Source organism: Hemiscyllium ocellatum, chromosome 5, assembly GCF_020745735.1.
Source record: "Hemiscyllium ocellatum isolate sHemOce1 chromosome 5, sHemOce1.pat.X.cur, whole genome shotgun sequence".
In the NCBI taxonomy this organism is placed as follows: Eukaryota; Metazoa; Chordata; class Chondrichthyes; order Orectolobiformes; family Hemiscylliidae; genus Hemiscyllium; species Hemiscyllium ocellatum.
Window position 1 is genome coordinate 28,987,746 of NC_083405.1, and position 20,954 is coordinate 29,008,699.

The 20,954-nt window shown below is 40.4% G+C and overlaps 1 protein-coding gene across 1 annotated transcript in view; it reads right to left on the bottom strand.

Moving 5' to 3' along the window:
* Window positions 1-20,954, bottom strand: part of jazf1b (JAZF zinc finger 1b) — a 276,769-nt gene that overhangs the window by 229,859 nt on the left and 25,956 nt on the right. The gene's annotated exons all lie outside the window — the stretch shown is intronic.

Below are 20,954 nucleotides of genomic sequence, written 5' to 3' on the forward strand. Positions count from 1 at the left end.
CAGTATTGATTTAAGGAGCATAAAGCAGTACTGGAGAAAGGATACCCTAGAGGCGTCAAGGTCAGAATCGAGGAAACAATGGAGGTACCAATATACTACTGTGGGTATTCTGTAGGTCACAAACTAGTTGGAAAGAAATGGGAGGAACAAATTAGCAGGTCAACTCCAGACTCGCAAGAACTAAAGAATAATGATAATGGGGGACTTTAATTATTCCAAAGAGACTGAGATCTTAATAATGTAGTGGATGAGTGTTTCTGTGCTGAAAATGTGTTGCTGGAAAAGCGTCAGCAGGTCAGGCAGCATCCAAGGAGCAGGAGAATTGACATTTCAGGCATGAGCCCTTCTTCAGGAATGCAGAATCCTGATCTCCAGCATCTGCAGTCCTCACTTTCTCCTCTTTTGAGTGTTTCTGGCCCAATGACCAAGGAGGTATTTTTGAAACTGGTTCTGAGGAATGCAGTGGAAAAGTGTCAGTGGGGGAGCATCTGGGAGACAGTGCTCACAATTTCATACATTTTAGGTTGGCTATGGAAAAGGACAAGGAACAATCTGGGTAGAAATCATGAACTGCAAAAGAACTAATTTTATGTGGTTAAGTATAGATGTGGCTCACATAATTTGGAACCAGTTTAGTGGGGAAGGGGAAACTGACAAGTATATCAGTAAATAGAAAGGAAAGCAGGTTTGCATGTGTGCAGGAGTGCTTAACTACATGGCAGACTATGAAAGTAGTTAAAAAGGAAGGATAACTCAGGAGATATTAGAAATCATTAAGCATGCATTTAAACTAGCATAAAGGCACTTTACCTGAATGTTCATTGCATTTGAAATAAAGTAGATGAGTTAAGCACAAATCATCACAAATGAGTATGATTTAGTAGCCATTACAGAGACTTGGCTGCAGGATGGTCATGACTGGGAGTTAAATATTCAGGGGTATCAGACTATTTGGAAGGACAGACAGGAAGATAAGGGGGGTGGCGTATCTTTGATGTTTAACAAGGACGTCAAGGTGGTGGTGAGAGATGATACAGGTCCTATGGAAAATAAGGTTGAATTCATTTGGGTGGAAATTAGAAATTCTAAGAAGAAAAAAGTGTAGTCTATAGGCCACCAAATAATACGATCACATTGGGGCAGGCAATAACCAAGAAATAACTAAGGCGGTAAAAATGGTACGGCAATTCTCATGGGGAATTTTAATCCAAATGTCAATTGGTCAAACCAGGTTGTCAAGGTAGCCTTGAAGAGGAAATCATTGAGTGTATCCGCAATTGTTTTCTTGAACAGTAATGGAACCGACGAGGGAGGAAGCTATCCTAGATCTGGTCCTGTGTAATGAGACAGAAATTATTAGTGATGTCATAGTTAGGGATCCTCTTGGAAGGAGCGATCGCAGTATGGTTGAATTTAGAATACAGATGGAAAGTGCAAATAATATCCAATACCAGAGTCTTGTGCTTAAACAAAGATGACTACAATAGGAGGGAGGAATTGGCTAAAGTAGACTGGAAGCAAACACTTTATAGTGGGACAGTGGAGGACAATTCAAAGCAATTTTTCAAAGTGTTCAGCACAAGAATATACCAGTGAAAAGGAAGGACTACAGAAAAGGGGCAATCTGCCATGGTTGTCTAAGGAAATAAGGGAGGCTATCAAGTTAAAAGAGAAGGCATACAAAGTGGCAAAGACCAGCGGGAAACCAGAAGATTGGGAAAACTTCAAAGGTCAACAGAAAGCCACAAAAAAAAGCTATAAAAAGTAAGGTAGATTATGAGAGCAAATTAGCTCAGAATATAAAGACGGATTACAAAAGTTTCTACAAATCTATAAAACAAAAATGTGTGGCTAAAGAATACATTGGTCCTCTGGAGGATGAGAAGCGGGATTTAGTAATGGGAAAAGAGGAACTGGCCAAGGCATTGAACAGGTATTTTGTGTCAGTTTTCATGGTGGAGGATACGAATAACATGTTAGTAATTGACAAGACGACTACAGTGTGCGAAGACTTTGAAACAATCATTATCACGAAAGCAGTCATGTTGGTCAAGCTAATGGAGTTAAAGGTAGACAAGTCTCCTGAGCCCGATGGAATGAATTCCAGGGTTCTAAAACAGATGGAGAGAGAAATAGCAAATGCACTTGAGGCAATTTTCCAAAATTCACTGGACTCTGGGGCAGTTCCAGCAGACTGGAAAACAGCAAATGTGACACCACTGTTTTAAAAATGAGGTAGACAAAAGATAGGGAAGTATAGACCGGTTAGCTTAACTTCTGTAGTGGGAAAGTGCTTGAATCTATTATTAACGAAAAAATAGCAAGACACTTAGATAGAAATTATCCCGTTGGGCAGGAGTAGCATGGATTAATGAAAGGCAGGTCATGCTTAACTAATCCACTGGAATTCTAGGAACAAATACGAGCACAGTGGACAACAAGTACCCAAGGATAACAAGCTGTGGTGTATCTAGATTTCCAAAACCATTCAACAAGGTGCTGACAAAAGGCTGCTGCATAAGATAGAGATGTTTGGCATGATGGGTAATGTATGAGCATGGATAGACAATTGATTAACTAACAGGAAGCAAAGAGTGAAGGTAAATGAGTCCTTTTCTGGTTGGCGATCAGTAACTAGTGGTGTGCCTCAGGGATCAGTATTGGGACCACAATTTACATCGATAATTTAGAGTTGAGGACCATGTGTAGTATGTCAAAGTTTGCATATGACACTAAGTTGAGTGGTAGAGCAAAGTGTGCAGAGAACTGCAAAACTTTGCAAAGGGACATATTAAGTGAGTGGGCAAAGGTCTGGCAGATGGAATACAATGTTAATAAATGTGAAGTAATGAAGTAATCCCATTTTGGTAGGAACAACAGTAAAAAAGACTACTATTTGAATGGAAAAAATTGTAGCTGGTGAGGCGATAACTGGAGTACTGCATGCAGCTTTGGTCTCCTTACTTGAGAAAGGATGTACTGGCACTGGACGGGGTGCAGAGGAGGTTCACTAGGTTGATTCTGGAGTTGAGGGGGATGGCTTATGTAGACAGACTGAGTCAACTAGGATTATATTCGCTGGACCTTTGAAGCTTGCGGGTGGGGAGGAGACATAGAAAAACATATAAAATTATGAAGAGAATAGGTAAGGTAGAAGTAGAGAGGATGTTTCCACTGGCAGGTGAAACTAGGACAAGAGAGTATAGCCTCAAAGTTAGGAGGAACAGATTTAGGACTACATTGAGAAGGACCTTCTTCACCCAAAGGATTATGAATCTGTGGGATTCCATGCCCAGCGAAATGGTTGACACTATTTCAGTAAATGTTTTTAAAGCAAAGATAGATTTTTTTTTGAACAATGAAAGAATTAAGGGTTATGGTGAGAGGACAGATAAGTGTGGAGTTGAGGCCATGAAAAGATCAGCCATGATGTTATTGAATGGTGGAATGGGCTCCAAGGGCCAGATGGCCTACACCAGCTCCTAGTTCTTATGTTTAAAGAGGAGATGGTTCAGATACAGTCAAGGTGCATTAAGGTGGGCCAACAAAGCCAGGACATTCCGGATGAAGAAAGAGTATAAGTTGAAGCAGACAAAGAATGTGTATAACAGATAATCAGATTGATAACACAATAAACAACAAAACTGAATTATAGAAAGGTCAGAGAGGAACTGAGAAAGGCAATACTGGGTGTGTCAAAGGGGGAGAGCATGAGAAGAGATGGGCAGCTAGTATGAAAGAGAATCCAAAATCCTTCTATAGATTTATAAATTATAAAAAGTTGAGAGGGATTGACTGGTGATCAAAAGTGTGATGGAAGTAGAGGGCATTACTGAAGTATTAAATTAATAATTTACATCGGTCTTTGCCAAAGAAGATGATGCTCCTAAAGTCGAAGTGAAAGAGAATTTGTTGAGACATTGTATGGGCTAAAATAAGATAAGAAGAGGGTTTAGAAAAACTGTCTGTACTTAAAGTTGTTCAGTCACCAGCACTAGATGCAAGGGAGGCAAAAATGGAAAAACCACAACTAAATGACTTAGGGTGGTACAATTGCAAATGGCTCACTCTTTTCAGTAAAGGATGCAAGGTTAAACGTAACAACTGCAGACCAGCCAGTCTAACCTGGATAGAGGAAAATATTTCAGAAATGATGATCATGACAAATTAAGTCACTTGGACAAGTGTAGATTAATTAAGAAAATGCACAAATTTGATGAAGGCACATCATGTTTAACTAACGATTTTTTTTGATAAGCTAATAGTGGACTGATTGGTAATTTTGTTTACATGGTGAACATAGACTTGTAAAAAGTGTTTAATAAATTGTTGCACAGCAGGCTTGTCATAAAAGTCAAATGTCCACAGATTAGCACAGATGACAGAAGTCTTGATAAAAGTAGAATAAGACAGTTGTTTTTTGGGCATGAGGAAAATATACAACAGAGTTCTCCAACAGACTGTACTATGGCCATTGCTGTTCATAACTAACAACCTTGCTGAGTTGCTCTAGTAGACAGTTGACATGTACAAGTAAAACTAAAAACCACCTCCTGTGCTGTAACCTATGATCCCTAACCTATATGATTGAGAGTGTTTACATTTCAGCTGAAATTACAGCTAACACTTTTTTCTGAATTATGTAATTTAATGCAGCCATTAAATTGGCTAATTATTTGATGTATTGATAATTTGTTAACAATTATTTTTCTTAATGGAAAATGCAAAGCTATGAAACAACATTCATGCAATAATAAAAAGGTTACAGCACAAAAGGAGAGAGTTTGGCACATTCTGCCAGTGATGTTTCTTTAGAAGAGTTATCCAGTTAATCGCTAACAGCCTGCTCATTCTGTATAACCCCGAGAATCTTTTGTCTTCAAGTATTTACCCAGTTCCACTTTGAATGTTGGTACTGAGTCTACTTCTTCAGCCAGGCAATTTGTGCATTCCAGATCATAACTTGATGCATATATTTGGTGCCTCCACCAACAGTGCCTCCCTAGTCTTAAACAATCAGTGTCAAAATGCTTCCCCTTGTGTTACTATTGCTTCTTTTGTCAATTATTTTAAATTTGTGCCCTTTTATTCTTTATCTTTCCCTCAATGGAAACAGTTCTTCCCTTTCGGGAGTTGATGGATGAGTGGTATAATTGCTAGAATATTGATCCAGAAACTCTGCTTCTGATGACCGGGGTTTGAATCCCATCACAGTAAATGGCTGAATTTGAATTCAGTAAATATCAGGAATTAAGAATCTAATGATGAAACCATCCTTGATCGTCAGAAGATCCCACCTGGTTTACTAATGTACATCAGGGAAGGATTTTGCCATCCTTCTGTTTTGGGTCTGCATGTGACTCCAGATCCACAGCAATGTGGTTGACTCTGGACTACCAACTGAAATGGCCAAGCAAGTTGTATGAATTGCTATGAAGTCTCAACAAAGAAATGAAACAGAACAGACCAGCTGGCTTTAACCAAGGCAATAAGAATGACTGGCAAGAAGAGTTTGGTTAATACTACAAAGTCCTCCTTACTGACTGAATCATACCTTACAGACAGTGGCTACAAGAGGCTAGGAATCCTGCAGTGACTGACTCCCCATAGACATTTCATTAATGACAAGTCACAAGTAGAAGTGTGATGGAATACTCCCCATTTGCCAGGATGAGCGTAGCTCCAACACCACAAGCAGCTTGTCACCATTCCGGACAAAGCTCACTTGAGTGCCACCAAATTCACAAACATCCACTCCCTTCACCACTGATACTCAGTGGCAGCGGTGTTTACTGTCTAAAAGATGCACTTCAGAAAGTCCTTTCTCCTAGGCCGCTATATGCTCTATTACCTTCTCTCTCAAACTGATATGCCATAGTCAATGAATATGCACATTTACGCCCAACCTTCACCACCTTCGGAATTGTACCAAATGAATCGCTTCACAATGCTCTGCATTAAATTTTAACTGTCAATCCACCAACTTTTTTTTTGGAGTTCTGTGCTATTCTCTCCACAAATCACAATGTTTCCAAATTTTGTGTCATCTGCAAATTCTGTAGTTGTGCTCTGTGCACCAAGAGCCAAGTCATGAAAGTAGATCAGGAAGAACAAGGATCCCAAGACTGACCTTGAAAATATAACTTTGTACCTTTCTGTGCTTTGAAAAACATCATTAACCACTACTTTATAATTCACGCTATTTAGTCAATTTTGTGTTGCTTCTATCCACTATTCCATGAACTGTAATTTCGCTCATTAGTCTATGAAATGGTGCTTTATCGAATGCTTTCTCAAAGCCCAAAGTCACAGCTAAAGTATCCCAACATCAATCTTCTCTGTTCTTCAAAATATTCCTGTATGTTAATAAATGATGATTTGCCCTGCCATTATGAAACAAAGAAAAGAACAAGAAAAATCTACTCATAAAATAAAAGGAGAAAATGAACCAATAAAATTGCCCACAAACTTAATATTGAAAATATTTGTCCTGTCCTCAGTTCCGTTAAGCCTGATTTAAGCATTGATTAAATTTGGAAAGTAAGGATTCTTACAATATGTGGAATCTTATAAGAAACTGAGTGACATATGCTATGACAAGATTTGTGGCTGTTTTCTGTGCAGTCCTTACTGAGATTTATAGTATCATCGGGGCATGGATAGGGTAAATAGACAAGGTCTTTTCCCTGGGGTTGGGGGAGTCTGGAGCTAGAGGACATAAGTTTAGGGTGAGAGGGGCAAGATTTAAAAGGGACCTAAGGGGTGATGTTTTCCACACAAATGGAACAAGCTGCCAGAGGAAGTGGTGGAGGCTGGTACAATTATAACATTTAAAGGCATTTGGAGGGGTTTATGAATAGGAAGGGTTTGGAGGGATATGGGCCAAGTGCTGGCAAATGGGACTAGATTAATTTAGGATATCTGGTCGGCATGGACGAGTTGGACCAAAGAGTCTGTTCCGTGCTGTACACCTCTATGACTCTAGTTGGACAAGTCATCCAGCAAGGTCAATGATGTCTGGTGCATTTCACTACATCGTTTAGATTTTTTTAAACTCATGTTTGTTATGCTGCATCTTTGGACTTGGAACTCTGGCCTTCTGATTCAGAGGAAAGAGCTCCACACCACTGTGACCCAAGACCCTTACACTACATCTCATGCTTTTTCTGAATGGTAAAGCTGGTTTCCCACTGGGCAGCAGCAAGTTGTCAATCAAGGGAGGCTATTGCTTGCTAAAGGCATTATTAACAACCTAACTTGCTGAAATAATATTCAACTTCCTATTTTACCGAACACACCAAATAAGCTAGTTGAGAAATTTCAATATGGAAATAATAGCGAGAGTATTTGATGACTTTAGCTCGCCATTGGCTGTGAGGTTCTTCCATGTTGCTGAACAGCAAACATTATTTCAAGGCTAGTCCATAACCACTAGCTGCACACAACCTTATCCACAAACACTGGCATCTGAAATTTGCCAATCCCTTCCAAACATTATGGCAGCTTGCAGCCTACTTGGTAAACACAGACCTGCAGTGAAGATTGCACTAGCAATGAGCATTAAAAGGCTGTTGCAAGGATACTTTGTGCATTTGGACAGATGCCACTTAAGGGTTGAACCAGGCTGCATCCTTGCTTTCTTAGCACTGAGTCACTTTGCGTCTAACTGCATGCTTATGCTACACTTCCCTTGCCTTGCTGTGTCAGTTAACATAGTCACACAGCTAGGTAGCTTGTTTCACTGGCCCCAGATGTCCTCAGTCAGTACACTTTGCTGTATGGCACTTTCCTATGTCAATCTCAAACCTGCACTGTGCCAGCAGCTTACACCGTGCAAACATTGCATGTGCAGCAAGCAAGCAGCCATGGGTCAAAGCCTTACGAGAGTAGTCCTTACCAAAGTCCAGGGAGCCAGATGTCAAAAAGTGTGACACTGGAAAAATACAACAGGTCAGGCACCATCGAAGGAGCAAGAGAGGCAAACATCGTACCCAAAACGTCAATTCTCTTGCTCCTCAGATGATCCCTGACCTGCTGTGCCTTTTCAGTGCCACACTTTTCAACTCTGACTCTCCAGCATCTGCAGTCATCACTTTCTCCAGGGAGTCATCTGTCAGACAGTCAGGAGTCGCAACACAGAAAATCAAGGGCAGCCTTGGATACTAATCCAGTTGGGGTAATCAGGCATCCATATATTTGCAGTCAAGGATCTAGGTCAGGTCTGTGACTCCATAGCAACCAGGGAGGTAAAGCTAATGTGGTGGGGTAGATGTGCAGCCATCAGCCAGGGGTCTGGGCACTGCTCATCCAGAACTGCCCGAAAATCTGCTCAAGGCTGTGGGCCACCATCAGTCCTTTGGGTCTGTCCACAGAACCTAAGAGAAATGCATTGCAGGACAGAGTCATAACAAGATGGAAGGTTCAGCAACCCATTTTTTCAGATCTGGCTGGGAGAAGAGCAGATAAGAGTTAGGAAGGTGGGCAACATTACATGAAAAAAAGGGATATGGTAAATCATAGATGGGAAAAGGGTCAAATGGGGCAGGGTTCATCTGTGGTGAGGTGTACCCTGGCTTCATGGTGCAGATTCAATTCAACTCTTTTCTCTACAACGTGGAAACAGGTCCCTCGGCCCAACAAGTCCACACCAACCCTCCGAAGAATAACCCACCCAGACCCGTGACTAATGCACCTAACACTGTGGGCAATTTAGCACGGCCAATTCACCTAACCTGCACATCTTTGGACTGTGGGAGGAAACCGGAGCACCTGGAGGAAACCCACGCAGACATGGGGAGAATGTGCAAACTCCACACAGACAGTCGCCCAAGGCTGGAATTGAACCTAGATCCCTGGTGCTGTGAGGCAGCAGTGCTAACCACTGAGCCATCTATGCAATGTATGGGATACAGATCTATGGGTTCTTTAATCTCTGGCGATCTTAATGCATTGGCACCTTGTATTCCCTCCACCTCCCATACTTCACTTACCACCTAATTGACAATAACTTTTGGACACAGAGGCCATCGAAACAATAGAGATGTTGTCGGGTGTCAGCAAGATCCATGGCCGTCTACACACTTTATCTGTCTTTGTTCAACATGCTCAAGCAGGCTTGCAATGCAGATATTGATCCATGGTACAGTGTATACACATGATGTTCGGCATCATACTGGTAGAGCTACATTTGGGACTACACAGAGACACAGACAAACAATCAGCTGTAATGTCAGACCAGTGAACTTTATAGAAAAGTTCCATTTGTCACATGGCCCTTTGCAGCCTTGAAATTTAAAGTCCTTTTCTCATCTTGAGAGAGGCACGTTTGTAATTAGAATACATTTCTACCATAGTACCATTTAATTGGCAAAGACTTGTTTGGCTCTGTATCCAATTTCATCAGTAAGTTTCTGTAAGTCCTCTGGATAGGCCTGCCATCCTCATGATCTGCTAATTCGGCCTTTCTTTGCAAGTTCACATAATGCAACGAAAACTGCTTCCTGAAATTACCAAACTGCTGGCTGCAAGTATTCCTTTGCTTGTGGCTCTCTCATCATTACCAGCCTTCTCAAAATTGTACAGATCCATAGCTTTGGCTTAAATTGATGGGAGATTGATAGCAGCATTTTTCTGATTCATGTCCTCTAGTCACAAGCTTATGCACTCTTTCCATTTCACCATAGCTTTGTCTCTTGGCATATGTGCTACTGCTACACTTTTTGAACCACTAAGGGCTACACTTACACAAATTTCTGTCAAGTTAGATTCGATTGAATGAATAGTTGTCTTGTTCATCCCTTAGAGACTTTGGGAGCCAACCTTTTGACCTATCAAATTATATACACATTTTCACCCTGTGAAGACATTCCTACTCTTTCAGGTTGACCACGTGTCTTTTTGAATGGACTGTATGCAGTTATGAGCTCCAGCTCTTTGGGGACAAACTTGCAACATAAAGCGAGGACCTCACGAGTGCATGGTTTTATGGATAGGCAATCAGCAGATAACAAGGAAGAGGTGTACTTTATGGTTAGGTAAATTTCAATTGTGGAGATTATTCAAACTGTGCATCATTTTGTTTCAATAATGGTCAGCCTTGGATTTTGAACAACGTGTGTTTCCCACTAAATGCTTCAAGCAAGATATTTCTCTCTAGAATTTAGAAGGATGAGGGGTAATCTGATTGAAATCTTCACGTTATTAAAAAGAAAAAAAGTGTAGAAACTACTTCTACTGATTAGGGATTCTATAACTAGGGGACATAGCCTAAAAATTAGAGCCAGACTGTCCAGGAGAGATCATAGATCGTCATAGGAGCCCTACAGCGTGGAAGCAGGCAATTCAGCCTATCAAGTCCACACCAACCTCTGAAGAGCATCCCATCCTATCCCTGTAACCCTGTATTTCCCATGACTAATCCACTTAATCTGCACATCCTGGACACTAAGGGCAATCCACCTAACTTGTACACCTTTAGACTGTGGGAGGAAACTGCAGCACACAGAGGAAACCTAGGTAGACATGGGGAGAACATGCAAACTCCACACACAGTCGCCCGAGATTGGAATCGAACCCAGGTCCCTGGTGCTGTGAGGGCAACCAAAAATAACTACCAAGCCACTGTGCTGTCCTGATGTTAAGAAATACTGCACAAATAACGTAGTAGAGGTTTAGAACTTTTTCGCAAGCAGAAGCTGATGCTAGATGTCTCAGGTTACATTTTTGTTAAGCAAAGATACTTAGAGATATGGGCCAAAGGGGGGTCTGGCTAGTTAGGCCACAAGTCAGCCATGGTCTTATGGAATGGTGGAACAGGCTCAAAGGGCTGAATGGCCTACATCTGTTCCAATGTTAATATCCACAAGCTAGAAAGATGTATCTTCCAGCATTGTGAAGTATCTATTCAACTATTTAAAATGAAAATGCTGCCAAGTAAAAAGATAGTGGCTCAGTGAAGCAACTCTGGTGCAATAATCCAATATATAAAAATTGAGTTTCATTAAACTAAGATTGCTGCAATATATGTCCCAAAAAAATGAACGTTGCCCCATTGTTTGGCATAAGATTGGAAATTTGCTGTAGCTTACAACTGCTTTTAGAATTAATCTTGCTATTCTTTACATCATAATAAAATAGACAATGTTATTTAAAAATCTTAATTTCATTTTGCTGTAATCTACAAATCATTGACACTACTTGCACTTAGTATCAATCATTTCACATTAAATTTTCTTTATATACGATCAATGTAAGATTTTCTACGAAGGGGCAGCAACCCAGTTCAGAGTTTAAATTACACCACACTGCAAACTTAAAACTCCTCATATTAATTGCTGTATTTAGTATATAGAGAAACCAATCTCCGAATAATTAACTGGGCAATCAGCATTCAATTAACTCAAACGTTATAGTGAAAGTAGTTTATTATATAGTCACTCTCACCAGAGACTTACAACTTTATATACAATATCTTTTCACCTTATTTTCTAAGGTAGTAGTTACATATTCATCATGGCCCTTAGAATGTGAAGCTTTAAGTACACTTCAAAAAGAAGCATTAATATTTTTAAATGCACTTTGTTTTAAATGACCTGCTCAGATGTGTTTTGACACACCTTTGGAGCAGGTATGACTTGAACTTGGGGCATTTGGCTCAAAAAGTAGAGATACTAGCTTTATGCCATACAAGGTAGTATATACAAGATAATAACTGATTTGTTACATTATGTCTTCATTATTGCCTTAATCAACCTAATTTCAGGACATGCTTGGAGGAAGACAAAAGTTTGTCTGTGACATTAGCTTGACTTTAAGATATTTTCTTTTTGATTTTTTTTTAGAATCCCTACTATTTGGAAACAGCCACTTGGCCCAACAAGTCCACAGCAACCCTCTGAAGAGTAGCCCACCCAGACCAATTTCCCAAGCCTATTATTCTGCATTTACCCCTGACTAATGCACCTAACCTACACATCCCTAAACACTATGGGCATTTCACATGCTCATTTCACCTGGCCTGCACATCTTTGGATTGTAGGAGGAAACAGAGTACCCAGAGAAAACCCACGCAGTCGTGGGGAGAATGTGCAAACTCCACACAACAGTCGCCAAAGGCTAGAATCAAACCTTGGTTCCTGGTGCTGTGAGGTAGCAGTGCTAACCACTGAGCTACCATGTGAGGGGTATTCTGTCACAAGGGACATCATTGTTATTGGTTTCTGTTGTACTGTATCTTTAACGTGCAAAGCATCTTGCAGTAAACTAGTCTTGTAGAACAGTGAGACTTATATCTTATTTCCATTAAGGATGTTTCATGATAAGTTAATTAATTAATGTAGGGGGTCAAAAATTGGGATTTTGAACAAATTGAATAATGGTACTTCTACAAATGAGTATGCTGGAATGGAACAAAATTCTAATTTCCTTGCTAACTGCTGGAAGAATTATATTAGCTATTTATTTATTCATAAAACGCAGAGATCAAAGAGACATGTGGTTTTATAAACTAAAGGCCTTTACTAACCACAACAGACAGCTGAGTTAAGTGATTCAGATATAGTGCTCGTCGATGAACATGAACAAGCCAACATTTTAAACTACTGCAACTTTGCCATGTCAGTATTCAGCATGATACTCACTTTTAGGGAATTAAAACTAGGAGTACAATCTTTTAGTCCGTAGGTTTCTCCTCAACAGTGGCACTCCAGGGGATGATGTATCAACAGCAGCCACAGCCACTCCCATGGTGTTGCCAAAACCTAGTCCTCTTGGCAAGTGGGACTTCTCAAACAGGCTCCTAACCTTGGTCGAAAGCCTGTTGGTGATCAATTAGATGCCTAATTGCCATAAGATCTGTAAATTTACAAACTTGATCCAAAAACTGGAAGGATGCCCCCCCCAACCAAAATCTTTGACACAAGTTGGCTTTAGAAAAGGTTCCCATTCATTCAATTTATTCAAAATATTAGATCAATAGATTCTGTACAAGCTGCTTTTTCTATTGTTTAACCAAAGTAGAGCTAAGATTAAAATGCATTTAGAACAGTTAACTTTCAATGAAATTTCAGGATGATGTTCACTCCAATTACTATTACCAACACTATTTATTAGAATTACCTCATTCTAATGTTGTCTGCCATTTAATTAGTAATAAACACTGCATTTCTTAATACTTTTTAACTCTGCAGTGTTTTAATAGGCTGGTTACCAAAGTGACTGAAAAACTGACAAGTCTGTACACAAAGTTTGTAAGTCGTATTTTGGAGAAAATATAATCACTGCAGCACAGATTATGTAAAACTATTGCATTCAGGTCGTTGGATATGGGATGTACTAACAAGGCTTGCACCCAACAGAAGCAACTATTAAAAATTCAAACTGCCCACTCACTTAGCCTGTCTATATTCCTTTGCAGATACCTACTTCCTCTTGACAAACCACTTCCCTATCTGAGAGTAATTGGTAAATTCAGCTACTATTCGTTTGATCTCCTCATCCAAATCACTGATATTAAGTGTTAATGGTTGAGGCCTTAGCACTCTTCCATGTGACACTCCACTAGTTACAGCCTGACATGCAGAAAGAAATCACATTTATCTCTACTCTCTTCTTCCGGCTAACTAACTTATCCATGCTAATATATTACTTCCTACCCCATATGAAATTAAGACAAGTCTTAAAAAGACAAATCACTTCAATTGCAAAATCTGGGCAAACCTTTTCATTCTGAAAATAAAGTACACACTAGTTTAATACTGTAACAATTAAATGTTCAATTTTCAGTGCTGGAACATTCTTTAATTAAGCAGGCAACGTTAGCATGATGTTTCTCCCTGCTCCCACCCTCCCAAAAAAAACATGTTTTTATTCAATTTGTACTGTTGCTGGTTGGGTCATCTGGCGCTTGCTGAAAAGGCAGTCCACAGCTGTTTACCTTCTTAAATGGCATTTTGTGCTTGGCTTTGAGCAGCTGCATATAAGCAGCACAGAATGACTCATTCTCCAAAGCACACTTCCTCCCTCGGCTCCCTCAACAGCACCAAAAAGCATCATGCATTACCATGTCAACACTTATTTTGCCCACTGGCATTAATGTTTGTTTTTGCATGAGGCATGAAAAGTTGTGTCACTAAGAAGAAGCAGTATCCTTATGCTTAGGCTGTAACAGGAGAGTGTTTTATTCCTCCATCAATTGTGATGTTATAAGAAAGTGCAGAAAGAAACCTAGGCGTGTATGCACACAAGTTTTTCTCAGGGACACCACAAGGTGAGAAGATGGTTTAAAAGTTATTTAAGATTCACAGCTTTATAAAGAGGCGCATGGAGGGCAAAATTAGATTGCAATCCCTTTCAGGTGCAATGTTTGTTTGGCATTGTTCAAAGTGATACAGGTTGCATGGGAATGTTTTGTTGCCTGATAATTATAACAATTGCTGCATGCAGCCCAGCACAGTACACACTTCTTAATGGCTGTGTGCCAGCAAAGGGCAGAGATGCATGAGACTGTTAAAGGCAAGATGAAGTTTTGCTGTAGCAGAGGTTGGAAAGAGCAGAAGAGCTGGAGGAATCAACATATCTGATTCAGGCACGCTCAAATGATGTTTAGGCACTTCAGTGGTGGCCTTGGTCGGAGCAGAGGTTCTCTTCCATACGGTGGCAAAAAAACTCCCAGGAAAGTGCTGAGAAGGCTATGAGATCAGGTGGTTACACGAGTCAATGTCATCAGCCTCAAGGACCTGAATGCCATGCTGCATAAAGTTTAATGGCCCCACTTGAGCTGTTAAGACACCCTTCCATGGCTTTTCTACCAACTGCACCACTGATTATATCCTTCATTTGCCTTTTTGCTATCCACGTCAATCATGACTCAACTTCCACTGTTTCACTTACATTGAAAGATGTGGCACTGCTGAAAGTTGCATTCACTTATCTCACAACTCTAAACTATTCAACTACAACAGGCACATTACCTCAACAGCATACCACACCATTAAGTGATCTGTTGCCTTTTCTTTTGCAAGACCGGACCCCCATTTAAAAGATAACAGCATCACCCAAACAATAGCTGCATGTGTTAAACTGAAGGAGTCAGTGCTGGGGATAACTGAAACGGACATTTCTGAAGCCATGGCCAGTGACACCACTGTAGCTATTGGATCATTGTATAGTCCTGTCAAATGCCCCTTTCCAAATAACACCTCACCCTCCTCCCTCAATTGATTTTTTTTTAAAAATGCACCATAGGTTTAAACTCATTAGAAGCAGGGAAGGTTTGGGAGAGGCAGTTACAAAGTCGGCTTACAAAGCAAGAAGATAAGGCAGCATTACAGGGCAGCCATCTGGATCATAATATCCAGAGTGGGTCAGGAAAGGACAGAGTGTACAAATAGAAAAGCAGTAAATGGGGTCAGTGACTGAAAAGATGGTCAAAAGGCAAAATTAAAGGCTCTTTACTTCAATGCACGCAATATTTGTAACAAAATAAATGAATTATCAGGAAAATTACAGATCATAAGGAGATCAAAGTGAGAAACTAAATACTCAGGGATATGTTACTTTTCAAAATTACAGAAAAAAAGGGTGGTGGGGTAGCGGGTTTATATAGAATAGAATGATACAAAACAAGTACAACAGATGAGATCAGAAGATACAGAACCCTTTTGGGTGGAGGTAAAAAATAAAGAGGGGAAGACAACATGAGGTAAGTACTGTAATTGCCTTAACAGTAGCGATACAGTAGGACAGACTGTAGATCAGGAGATAATGGAAGTACATAAAAAGGACAGTACATTAGATAACAGATAGTTCTTTAAAAACTATGACATGACTTACAACTACTAGCAAAAATTGAGTCAATGGACACCAGGGTGAAAACAACAAAACAAACAACAAAAAAAAAAATCGCTGCTGGTTGGAGCTATACCTAACACAAAGGAAGATAGTTATGATTGCTGGAGGTTAGTCATCTCAGCTTCAGGACATCTCTGCAAAAGCTCCTCATGGTAGAGTCCTGGGCCCAAAACTCAGCAGCTGCTCCAATGACCTTCCCTCCATCATAAGGTCAGAAGTGGAGATGTCCATGGATAACTGCACAATGGTTGGCACCATTTGTGACTCCTCAGATACTGAAGCAATTCAAATCAAAATGCCGCAAAACTCGTGAAAGCAAGTACTGCAGATGCTGGAGGTAAAGTCAAAAGTGTGGTGCTGGAAAAGGTCAGGCAGCATCCGAGGAGCAAGAAAATCAACATTTCAGGCAAAAGCCCTTCATCAGGAATGGCAGATGATCTGACAATCCTTCCACATGTTGTAACAGCAAACCTTCCAGAGAATTAGATGTTACATTTGAATGCCCTCAACCTGTGGATGGTTGGAATCTTACATGGCTATACAGTGTTGATTTTTGTCCTGATAGGCTTCCACGTCTTCATTGTCCAAGCTTATTTTGTACCTTTTGTGCAAAATTGGAATACTGCACAGTTCCCAAAGTTGACTTCTGTTTCTTTTCAATACTGCTCTATTCAGGTGTTGTGACTACAAAAGAGTTAGGCTCACTGCACACTTTCAATGCCTCTATCGGTAGGCATGTTCCCTGTGAAGCATATATGTCTCCACCCTACTGTTTTATCTGCAGATTAGTGATTTCTGCTGGCTTTGTCTTGGGAGTTGGCATGTGTTGCATATCTTCAAAATTTCCTTAGTCGTGATGGATTCCATAACTTGAATTGACAGAGGCAAAAACTTATATTCATCTAGCACTTCTTGATGTTGAAGACAACCCCTTCATGACGAGTTGCTGCCATTAATGAATGTAAATTTCAGTTGTGCTCTTATTTGATATCACACATCACCACAACATCATCAGACAGCACAGGGGCTCAGTGGTTAGCACTGCTGCCTCACAGAACCAGGGTTCCAGGTTTGATTCCAGCCTTGGTCGACTGTCTGTGTGGAGTTTGCATATTCTCCCCGTGTCTGCGTGGGTTTCCCCTCTCAGTCACAAAAATGTGCAGGTCAGGTGAATTAGCCATGCTACATTGCCCATAGTGACAGGTGCATTAGTCAGAGGGAAGTGGGTCTCTTCGGAGGGTCAATGTGGACTGGTTGGGCCAAAGGTGAAAATGTGTTGCTGGAAAAGCGCAGCAGATCAGGCAGCATCCAAGGAGGAGAATTGACGTTTCGGGCATGAGCCCTTCTTCAGGATTCTGCATTCCTGAAGAAGGGCTCATGCCCGAAACGTCGATTCTCCTGCTCCTTGGATGCTGCCTGATCTGCTGCGCTTTTCCAGCAACACATTTTCAGGTCTGATCTCCAGTATCTGCAGTCCTCACTTTCTCCTGGTCGTATCTCATCATCAGCAATACATAACACATAGAAGAGTATTTTCCATAATTCTTATGTTATGCGCTTGTAACAAATGCTGTCTGACAACAAGATTGCCCAAAAGTAGTCTCTGGAAGCAAGATGTTCCAAAGTGTGTTCTGAAAGTTGTTACTTTCCACCATTCATTTGCTAAATGGACCAAGCAATAGCCATAACAAAAACAGAATTTGCTGGAGAAACACAGAAGGTCTGACAGCATTTGTGGAGAGAAAACGGAATTAAATTCAGAACCACTTCTGAAGTTGGGTCATTGAACCCGTAATGGTAATTCTGCTTTCTTTCCACAGATGCCATCAGATCTGCTGAGTTTCTCCAGCAATTTCCAGTTTTATTTCAGATTTCTAGCATCTACAGTTTTGTTTTATTTGAGCAATAACCACGTTTGTTATCTAGCTTAGAGAAACATTTATCTCGTGATTCCTAAAATTCAATTCTTCTCATGTTGAAATTCTGTGCCGGCATTTCTTGAAAGTAAACAGTTGTATCCCATGGGTCCAAACATAACCCAATTGTGCCACCCTTCTCTAGCACACACAGAACTGCACCAGTCCAAGTGCTGATGTCTATGATAGATTATATCATTATGTTCCATATGATAAATCTCCCTGCGTGTGAATACTGAACTTTTCAGGGAGGGGTGATTAAATTGCGTCTTTGTTGAAGTACAATATCTTTAAATTCTCATATGATACCAAAACTATCTGGATCAAATCTGTATCTGTCTGGATACAAATCATGGAATGACTGCATAAAATTATTCTTGGTCTCTTCATGTGCAATTAGTGTTGATCATGTGAATGGTCACAATGTTCAGCTCCATAAACTAAAACAATTTGCTACATTTGGTCCACTGGTGTCTAACAGGTAATTTTGCGTTAGCTGCATTTAATTGATAAAAGGTGGTCTCATTATTTGCAGTTAATTTTGGCATTGTATGTTGGATCACTGACTTGTAATCATGCCCTCCAGCTATATTTCCTTCAACGTTCTAACAGGTAATGTGTTTGCACTAGCTCCCATGTCAACTTTGACTTCAAGTGCAAGATTGCAATTTTCTGACTAATATCAATCATGATAAGAGCTTAGAACTGTTTAACTTCATCCAAGCAATTGTCACATTTACAATGCAGAAAACCTATTCCCCTACTGATTGAATGTTTTTCCACTATGAATCTTTACACTATGAATCAGGCACAGTACTAACCTAATTTACATACTTATGTTTATGTATGTCTCTGGTATACTCCCAGTTGTTGCAGCCAGCATGCTGCTCATGGCTTTTGTTTGGTTATATTTGGAGCTTGATTTCTTGCAGAGGCGAGCCAGGTGTTCTTTTGTATTGACATCATTTGCAAGGATCTTAGAACATAGGACAACTTAGTCTGGGTGCAGCAGGCCACGTAACTTGTTTGCTTTGTGCATCCTGGCTACTGTGTCAATACTGGTAACTGCATCTAATACTAGCAGACATTGTTGTTTGTAAATGGCTTCATATTCACCACTACCTCTAAGCAAGTTGTAAACGTCATGGCTTCTCGTCCATCTCCCCCATCCCCCAAGATGTTTTGTTGGAAAATTTCAACAGGGATTGACTATGCAGTTCATTCGTCGTTTTGACTAATACGGACGTGATGGGCCGGAGAGCCTTTTTCTGTGTAGATCTGTGACTCTATATAACTAGCGTCATTATTTTCTAGACAACTTAACCTCTCCAAAATAAGTTATTTCCTTGTAACTGCACCTCTTTTGTTAATTCAGTCATGAGATGTGGGCAACACTGGCAAGGCCATCATTTATTGCCCATCCCTAATTGCCCAGAGACCAGTTATGAGTCAACTACATTGCTATGGGTCTAGAATCACATGTAGGCCAGAGCAGGCAAGGCAGTTTCCCTCACTAAAGATCATTAGATTAATTACTTTCTTCAAGCTTATAATGTCAATCCTAACAACAGCTTAGAATTGTTTAACTTTACCCACGTAACTGTCCCATTCACAATGCAGAAAGGCCATTCGCCTTCTGATTGAAAGCTTTCTACTGTGAATCTTCACTCTGGTCAATCTTGTTGCTAACCTCAATTCTGCACAGAAACCAGAATTATTGTGGCTGTTTACCTGTAAGGCATCAGCTCTAGATGGTGAAGTCTAAAGTTTACTTCTACACAAAAGATGATTTTCCTGTATTTCAATTAGTGTAGTAGGATCTCTGGCCCTCTTGAAATATGCCAAGGTGTACATTCTGTGCAACCCCTCATTTTCATTAGCTGTCTTTACTCTCACTGCTGGCTTATGTGGTTCAGCACATTTTAACTCATCACACATGTGCCATCAACAGACAGGTGTCAACTGATCCAATAATGTCTTCAAAACATCCAAAGGAACCATGGAAAAGGCTAGCAATAAAGTTATTCCACTTCAGACAGGAAACTATTACTGGAGATGGATCAATGTTTCAAGAGTCGGTGATTAGAGCACTCAAACAAATTTTTGTCATGCAATTTCCTAGAAGAAATAGTTTCGGATAGCAGACCTCAATTTGTGATGAGGAATTTAGGAAGTTCACTATAGTGGCAGCAAGTGGCAAGTTCTCCACTTCAGGCTCAATCTAACAGAAATATTGCAGCCGATCAAGACTTGAAATCACTAATGTTCAAATATGCAAGCTGCGAATTAATCACTCAGCTACAGGTTAGCAATAGTAAACAAGGTGCATTCAGCATAAGTATTCATAAGATGACAATTAAAAACAGAAATTCATTATTAAGGTGAGAGCTCAGGCCAAACACCTCAGGATCATGAGAAGATCAAGGAGATTAAAAAAAACTCAAGAAAACAACAAAAGTGGTATATCTAGAGCCACGGGGCAGCACGGTGGCTCAGTAGTTAGCACTGCTGCCTCTCAGTTTCCTCCCACAATCCAAAGATGTGTGGATCAGGTGAATAGGCCATGCTAAATTGCCCATAGTGTTAGGTGCATTAGTCAGAGGGGAGTGGGTCTGAGTGGGTTACTCTTCAGAGGGACAGTGCGGACTGGTTGGGCCGAAGGGCCTGCCTGTCTCTACACAGTAGGGAATCTAATCTAAAAGGTTCAAAAGCTTTGCTCCAGTTCGCCAAGTCTGGATAAGGGGCAGACAAACAGAGAGAACAATCCTTTGAGGAAATAAATCAACTAAGTCCACATTCAGTCCAAATGGCTGAAGGAACATTCAGGAGAAAAGCAAGATATTAGTTTAGTCAACCCGAGAAACAAATATGATTACCACACCATGGGATGTGGGGCAGATACACAATACTGTTCAGGATCTCCAGAAACAGTTCAGAACAATCACCCTAACATGGAAATCAAGTAAACAAGATCAGGATGACCAGTAAGATTTCCAAATCTCAATCACAGAATGACCAAATTTTTTTTAAAAAAGGACATTTTTTATTTTGTTTCAAATGCTCTCTTTCCTCCTCAAAGGTGTCCCTCTTTGAGGATCTCCATGATGATCCAGAGCAAGTTACTTTTTTTTTGTGAAACAGTCTGACACGCACTGATAGTGTCACCTACTTAATGCTGGAAACAGCTCT